A 7,061-nucleotide genomic window follows, 5' to 3' on the forward strand; every position below is an offset into this window, starting at 1 on the left:
CGGCTGAATTAGCTAACTACCATCCGGTCTCCAATCTTCGTTTTGTGCCGAAGGTTATTGAGAGTGTGGTGGCACGACAGCTTTCCTGGCACCTGGATGAAGCTATCTATCTGGACCCGTACCAGTCGGGCTTCAGGCAGGGGTACAGCACAGAAACGGCATTGGTCACGTTGGTGAATGATCTCTGGAGGGCTCGGGACAGGGGTTGCTCCTCTGTCCTGGTCCTATTAGATCTCTCAGCGGCTTTTGATACCATCGACCATGGTATGATGCTGCACCGGCTAGAGGGATTGGGGGTGGGAGGCACTGTGTTGCAGTGGTTCTCCTCCTATCTCTCTGACCAGTTGCAGTCTGTGTTGGCAGGAGGGCAGAGGTCGACCTCGAGGTGCCTTGCTTGCGGGGTGCCGCAAGGGTCGGTCCTCTCGCCGCTCCTGTTCAACATTTATGTGAAGCCGCTGGGTGAGATCATCCGTGGTTTTGGGGTGCGATGCCATCTGTACGCTGATGATACTCCGCTGTACATCTCCACCCCAGACCACCCCAATGATGCCCTCGAAGTGATGTCCCAGTGTCTGGAGGCTGTGCGGGTCTGGATGGGGAGGAACAGGCTTCGGCTCAACCCTTCCAAGACTGAGTGGCTGTGGATGCCGGCGTCCCGGTATAGCCAGCTGGTGCCATCACTGGCTATTGGGGGTGAGTCACTGACCCCCACAGAGGGGGCTCGCAACTTGGGCGTCCTCCTGGACACACGGCTGTCTTTAGAAGAGCATATGACGGCCGTGACCAGGGGGGCTTTTTATCAGGTTCGCCTGATACGCCAATTGTGCCCCTTTCTGGATCGGGACTCCTTGTGCACAGTCACTCATGCCTTGGTCACGTCATGCCTGGACTACTGCAACGCTCTCTACATGGGGCTCCCCCTGAGGAGCACCCGGAGGCTCCAGCTGGTGCAGAATGCGGCCGCGCGGGTGATGGTGGGAGCGACGTGGCGCTCCCACGTAACACCTCTCCTGCGCGAGCTGCATTGGCTCCTGGTGGCCTTACAGGTGCGCTTTAAGGTGTTGGTTCTCATCTTTAAAGCGCTCCATGGCTTAGGGCCAGGGTATTTGCGAGACCGCCTGCTGCTACCGATAACCTCCCACCGGCCAATACGCTCTCACAGAGAGGGCCTCCTCAGGGTGCCGTCAGTCAGGCAATGTTGGCTGGCGGCCCCCAGGGGGAGAGCCTTCTCTGTGGGGGCACCTGCCCTGTGGAATGAGCTGCCTCCTGGAATACGATTGATCCCGGACCTCCGGACCTTCCGTAAAGCCCTGAAGACGTTTTTATTCCATCAAGCCGGCCTAGCCTAAATGGTTTTTAAATTGGGATCTTAAATTTTATGGATTTGGGGGTTTTAAATTGGGAAGCTAGTGATTTAATTCTTTTTAATTATCTTAACTTTTGTATTTGTATGTTTTTTAATTTTGGCTGTTCACCGCCCTGAGTCCCTTCTGGGAGAAGGGCGGTATACAAATTAAATAAATAAATAAATAAATAAATAAATAAATAAATAAACACTGTCAACTGTATACAAAGAAAATCTGTACAAAATGTTTTATATGTGGCATTTAACACTGGTGAGATTGGCTAAAATGTATACAATTATGAAAATGGAGTGCTGGAAGTGCAAGCACAAGGATGGAACATTTTATCACATGTGGTGGCAATGCCCCAAAGCAAAAAAATATTGGGAACAGATAAGGAGATGGCTGCAGGAGATAACAGGAGAACCAATTTAATTCAAAGCTGAACTATTTTTATTAGGAGGGATTAACCGAAAGATCAAGAAACAACTCCAATACATTATTTTACACATCGTAACAGCAGCGAGAATTGTCTATGCTCAATGTTGGAAACTAGAAAATATACCAGCCAATGAGATGATTATATACAAGATACTAGAATGTGCTGAGAAGCATAGGCTCACATTAGAAATGAAAGGCAAGGAAGAAACAGAATTTTATGAGGTGTGGGATAAGTGGTATAGCTGGTTAGAACAGAGAAACAAAAATGTATAGGAAAAAATGTAAATACCTGTAAGAGACACATGACACAGTACTGTTAAAAGTGTTTATTGTTATGTAAATTGAAAATAAAAAATAAAAATAAAAAAATTAGAGTTATTAACAATTGTTTGACTTGCCCCACTGTCTATCAACCATTTGTCTCTGCTATTGCAATAGCTGACTTTTGCAACAGCAACTTGTCCATTAGCTGCTTTTCCTTGCAAACAGTTCCTGTTTTGCAAATAATTTCTTCCTTGCAAACAGCTTTTTCTTTGCAAACAGTTCTTCTTTAAATGTGTTTTTTCATCACAAATGAAGCACCATCTCTGTTGCTGGGCTGTAATCTGATCTCTTCTACGGTTACTTATCTCTTTGCAGACATCCAGTCTGTGGAATTTTCTGTTGCACTTCTCTCTCTGCTCCTTGGGTCCCCACCTCAGGAATTTCTCTTCATGGCTCTTTATAAAATGGTGCTTGTTCTCAGCAGCAATCAAACAAGCTTTAAGGGCTCCAAACACAACTCCTGCTCTGGTTTGCACTCAGAAACTGCAGAAACAATGTCCCATGTTTCATCCAGACTGTTTAACACCAGCAGCACTTTCTGAGATTCAGGAAACTGCATTCCATGCTGTTCTAACTCCACAAACTAAGTTTGCATTTGTACAAAATGCTGTTCCATAGATTCTCCTGGTTGCAAACAGGCTCTGTATAATTTTCTTGATAATTGTACAATATTGCATGCTGACACACTCTCATGCACTCTTCTCAACTTCATCCAGACTTCCTTTGCAATCTTTAAATCAGCTACATTGAGAAATTGTTCATCTTCTAAATTTAAGATTATATAAGCCGTTGCTTTATCATACTGCTTCTGCTCTGCAGCTGCTAAAGGTGCTTGGTGTGGATTAACAACTGTTATGTCCTTATAAGGACACCCATCCGGATTGGCTGCCAGCCTCGGGCGGGAAGTTTGAATAGCTGTCTTAGGGGCGGTGTGTCTGCCGGAGCGAATATAAGGAGAGCTCCAGCAGCGCAGCGCCAGTCTTGTTACTGTTGCAATAAAGTTACTAAATGTATCGAGCTGGTCACGTCTTCTTTCCCTGCGCCTGATCTAACACTGGTGACGAAGGACTAGAGAAGAGAACCTGAGCAAGACGCGTGGCACGATCGCCTTAACCGAGCTGAAGTCACCCAACCGCGGCACCCTACAGAATGGCAGCCCCGCAAGCACTGATTGCATCGCTGAGCCCATTTGACCTGGCAAGAGAGAAATGGAGGTCGTATATGGTCAGATTCCGGCAATTCCTCCAAGGAAATGGCTACCAAAACCTCGATGACGAGCGCAAGAGAGCCCTGTTCCTGGCCCACTGCGGTTCTGATGTTCTAGAGATGGCCATCGACCTCGTGGCGCCCAGAGATATTGAGGAGATGTCCTGGAGTGACCTGCAGGAAGTCCTGCAGGAACACTATGCACCCACAGGCACCCCGAATGCAAACAGATTCACCTTCCAGCAGAGAAATCAACGGGAAGTTGAATCCATCAAGGAGTTTGTGGCCGCACTTCGTCAAATTGCTGCCAACTGCGAATTTGACAACATTGACAACGCCATCCGAGACCGCATCGTCTTCGGGATGCGGGATGTGGGTCTCCAGAAGAAGTTCCTGAGCCGCAAGAGGATCCCACTCAAGGAAGTCCTTGAAGAAGCCACAGCCGCTGAGACTTCCGAGAAAGCTGCTGCCGCAATGGTGAAGGCGAGGGGGATCCACAAGATCCACAAGTCAGGCCCAAACTCCTCAGATGACTCCACCACGCCATCCAAATCTGATGAGGAAATGGCCGTACACAAGGTTTCCCGCCCCCCCAGGTGGGAAAATCCCCAACATGGTGACCAGGGGGAACGCTGCAGCAGCTGCAAAGGTGACCACCCCAGAGCAAACTGCAGATGGAGGGACGCAACCTGCCATCGCTCCTTGAAGAGGGGACACATAGCCGAGGCCTGCAGAGCAGCAGATCCAGCTCCCGAACCACCCAGGCCAAGATTCCGTGAAAATCGCAAAGATACCCAGAGGACATCCAAACGGTCCTCGTACTAGTCCAGGCGCAGAGACGAGGAATACCCTCGCAGCAGAGTGGTGCACCAAACCACAATCGCTCACAGAAGCGACGACGGTGCCACTAAATTCAATGTGACACTGCTGGCAGAGGGGTCACCGTGCACAATGGAAGTAGATTCAGGCTCCATCTATTCCATTATGGACTGGCAGCAACTGAAACGCCTGAAGCCAGCCTGTGAGAAGAACCAGTTGAAGCCTTTGCGGGCAAGGCTAGTGGACTTCAGCGGGAATCCCATCGGTGTCCTGGGCAGAACCACACTCTGCATCGAGTTCAAGCAATTCCAAGGCAACCTTCCCATCACAGTCGTGGAACACAGCCGCCACAGAACCTGCTGGGAGTGGAGTGGTTCAAACCACTAGGGCTATCAATCGGAGGCATCCACCAGATTCAGAAGGACGAACTCGACAACCTCATCGAAGAGTTCCAGGAAGTCTTCAATGGTAAGCTTGGTAGATTTGTGGGAAAGCCAATCTCCTTTAATCTGGACAAGGGAATCACCCCAATTAGGCTGAAGCCCCTCCGGGTTCCATTTGCCTTGCGGCCAAAAGTAGATGCTCAGCTAGATAAGCTGATCGCTCAAGGCGTTCTGGAACCTATCGATCATGCTTCATGGGAAACCCCCATTGTGACCCCAATGAAGCATGATGGATCTGTGCGCATCTGCGCCGACTATAAGTGTACAATCAATAAGGCGTTGCCGCAGAGCACATACCCAGTCCCAGTGGTGCAGCATCTGCTGCATTCCCTAGGGACTGGCTCAATTTTTACCAAACTGGACCTGGCCCAGGCTTACCAGCAGCTGCCAGTGGACAAAAAAACAGTGGAGGCCCAAACGATCGTTACTCACAGGGGGGCATTCAAATGTAACCGTCTCGGACTTCCGGTTTCCTTGTCTTCGGCGACGGCGGTGCCTTTTGAAGGACCGTCAGCCCCGCCTCTTGTAGAGCCGCTTCGCGATCGAGAAGCGGCTCGAAAACTTCAAAATCCACCGGATTATTGAAGGAGAGGTCGCAGGGCACAGGTCGAGCCCCTGTAACCCCCCAGGGAATTGTTTCTGGGGAGGAAACAGTCGCGGCTCCCTTCCAACCTGCTGAAGCTCCGAGCGGCGTGGGACGATTCTGCCTCTGCAGAACAAGCCGGCTGCAGGAAACATTTAAAGCGAAAGAAACCAACCTCAATAAATAGCGAAAATTTACTTGGACTCTGAAACTCTGAACTGCAAGTATTAGTGCTTTGTTGATTCTTTAACTCAAGGAAAAAAATCTGAATGAGTGAAAGTGATTTGAAAAAACATGGCGCTCGGTTTTAGAGTTAACGAGCCAGCGAGTGTGGATTGGTGAAGTCATCTTGCTTTGTTACAAAGTTACTAAGTTGCTACAAAGTTGCTTCGCTTGTAATAAGAGAAACAAGAGAAAAACTTCACCCTTTTTAATACTTGACTTTGTTTTACCTCAGTTCCTATTTGATTAAATCTGGGGGACTTTTTTAGAAGTCTCTGTGGAGGTGGGAAAGGAAAAGGAACTTCCCTTCTCAGAAAAACTAGCCTACGTGGCAGGATGGCCTCAAAGAAGCAAGAAGGGAAGGCAGCAGGGGGGGGATCCCCCACACATAAACATGTAACGCAGCTTCCCCCTGCTCAACAGCTACAGACTCAGAAAAAAGATTTTGATGTGGGAGATTTAAAAGAATTTATTTCTAAAGCTTTGGATGATAAATTTGAAAAATCCCAACAGGAAATAGATGATAAACTCCAAAAGTCTCAACAGGAAATTATGCAGGAAATTAATGAAATTAAAGATATGGTGAAACAGAATCAAAGCAAAGTGACCAAAAAAATATCAGAGGTGGCGTCTGCCTTGCAGAATTTATTATTAAAGTTGATTCTAAAGTGGAAGAATTTAAATCAGAAGTCAATGTTAAGATGAAAGACAATGATTATAAAATTTCTGATGTTGATGATAAAATGCAGAGAGTCGAAAACGAAATTGTTATGATGCAATTCAGGGCAATGGAATTCGCAATAAGGCTTCGAGGGATCAGAGAAGATGACAGACAGGACTTGAGACAGGTCTGCGCTGATGCTCTGGCTGTGATCTTAAAAATTAATCCTGATGTGGTTTTTTTCAAAATAGATAAAATTTACAGAGTGAATTCTTGGGTCGCCAGACAAAGACAATTGCCTAGAGATGTGGTCATATATTTTACCGACAGAGCAATAAGAAATGATATCCTGCAAAAATCTTTTCATACTACTGTGCAAGTGGGGGGTTCACAAATTGGAATTTACAAAGAATTACCACCTAAAATGCTGAAAACCAGAAAAGATTTTGGTTTTCTTGTTAAAGAACTGCAAAATCAACAGATACCATTTCGGTGGGATGCCCCAACTGGTATAATTTTGAGATATAAGGGAGAAAGACATCGTTTGAATACCGTGGAGAAGGCGGAGCATTTTTATACTACTATCCTTAAAGAAAGAACACCATCTCCATGTACATCTACAGTTCTGGAGATTAAGGAGAGTGACAAGAAGCAACCTCAACAAGAAGTGCAAGAACAGTCTAAGCAGGAACCAGAGGAAATGCAGGGCGCTGAAGGAGGTTTTTTGGATGAGCCTTTGTTGGAATCCTCTCCAATTTTGGACCCGGTTCGGATGGTTGAAGTCAAGGATCAGCGTATAACTCGAGCTAAATCTAAGCAACTTAAAGAAAAGCAACAACAGGAAAGACAAGATAAAAAGGGAGCTAAGAGTACTACACAAGAGACTGGAGCCATGGGGAGAGCGAGACCGAAGATTCTGGAAGATATTCGGTTATTCTGCTCTTTGCTCCAAGAAAGATAAAGATGACAATTAAGTGCTTATCTTGGAATGTGAATGGGTTGAATTCAGCACAGAAAAG

This window comes from Pantherophis guttatus, chromosome 3 (genome assembly GCF_059756535.1).
Source record: "Pantherophis guttatus breed Tessera chromosome 3, ASM5975653v1, whole genome shotgun sequence".
Classification (NCBI taxonomy): domain Eukaryota; kingdom Metazoa; phylum Chordata; class Lepidosauria; order Squamata; family Colubridae; genus Pantherophis; species Pantherophis guttatus.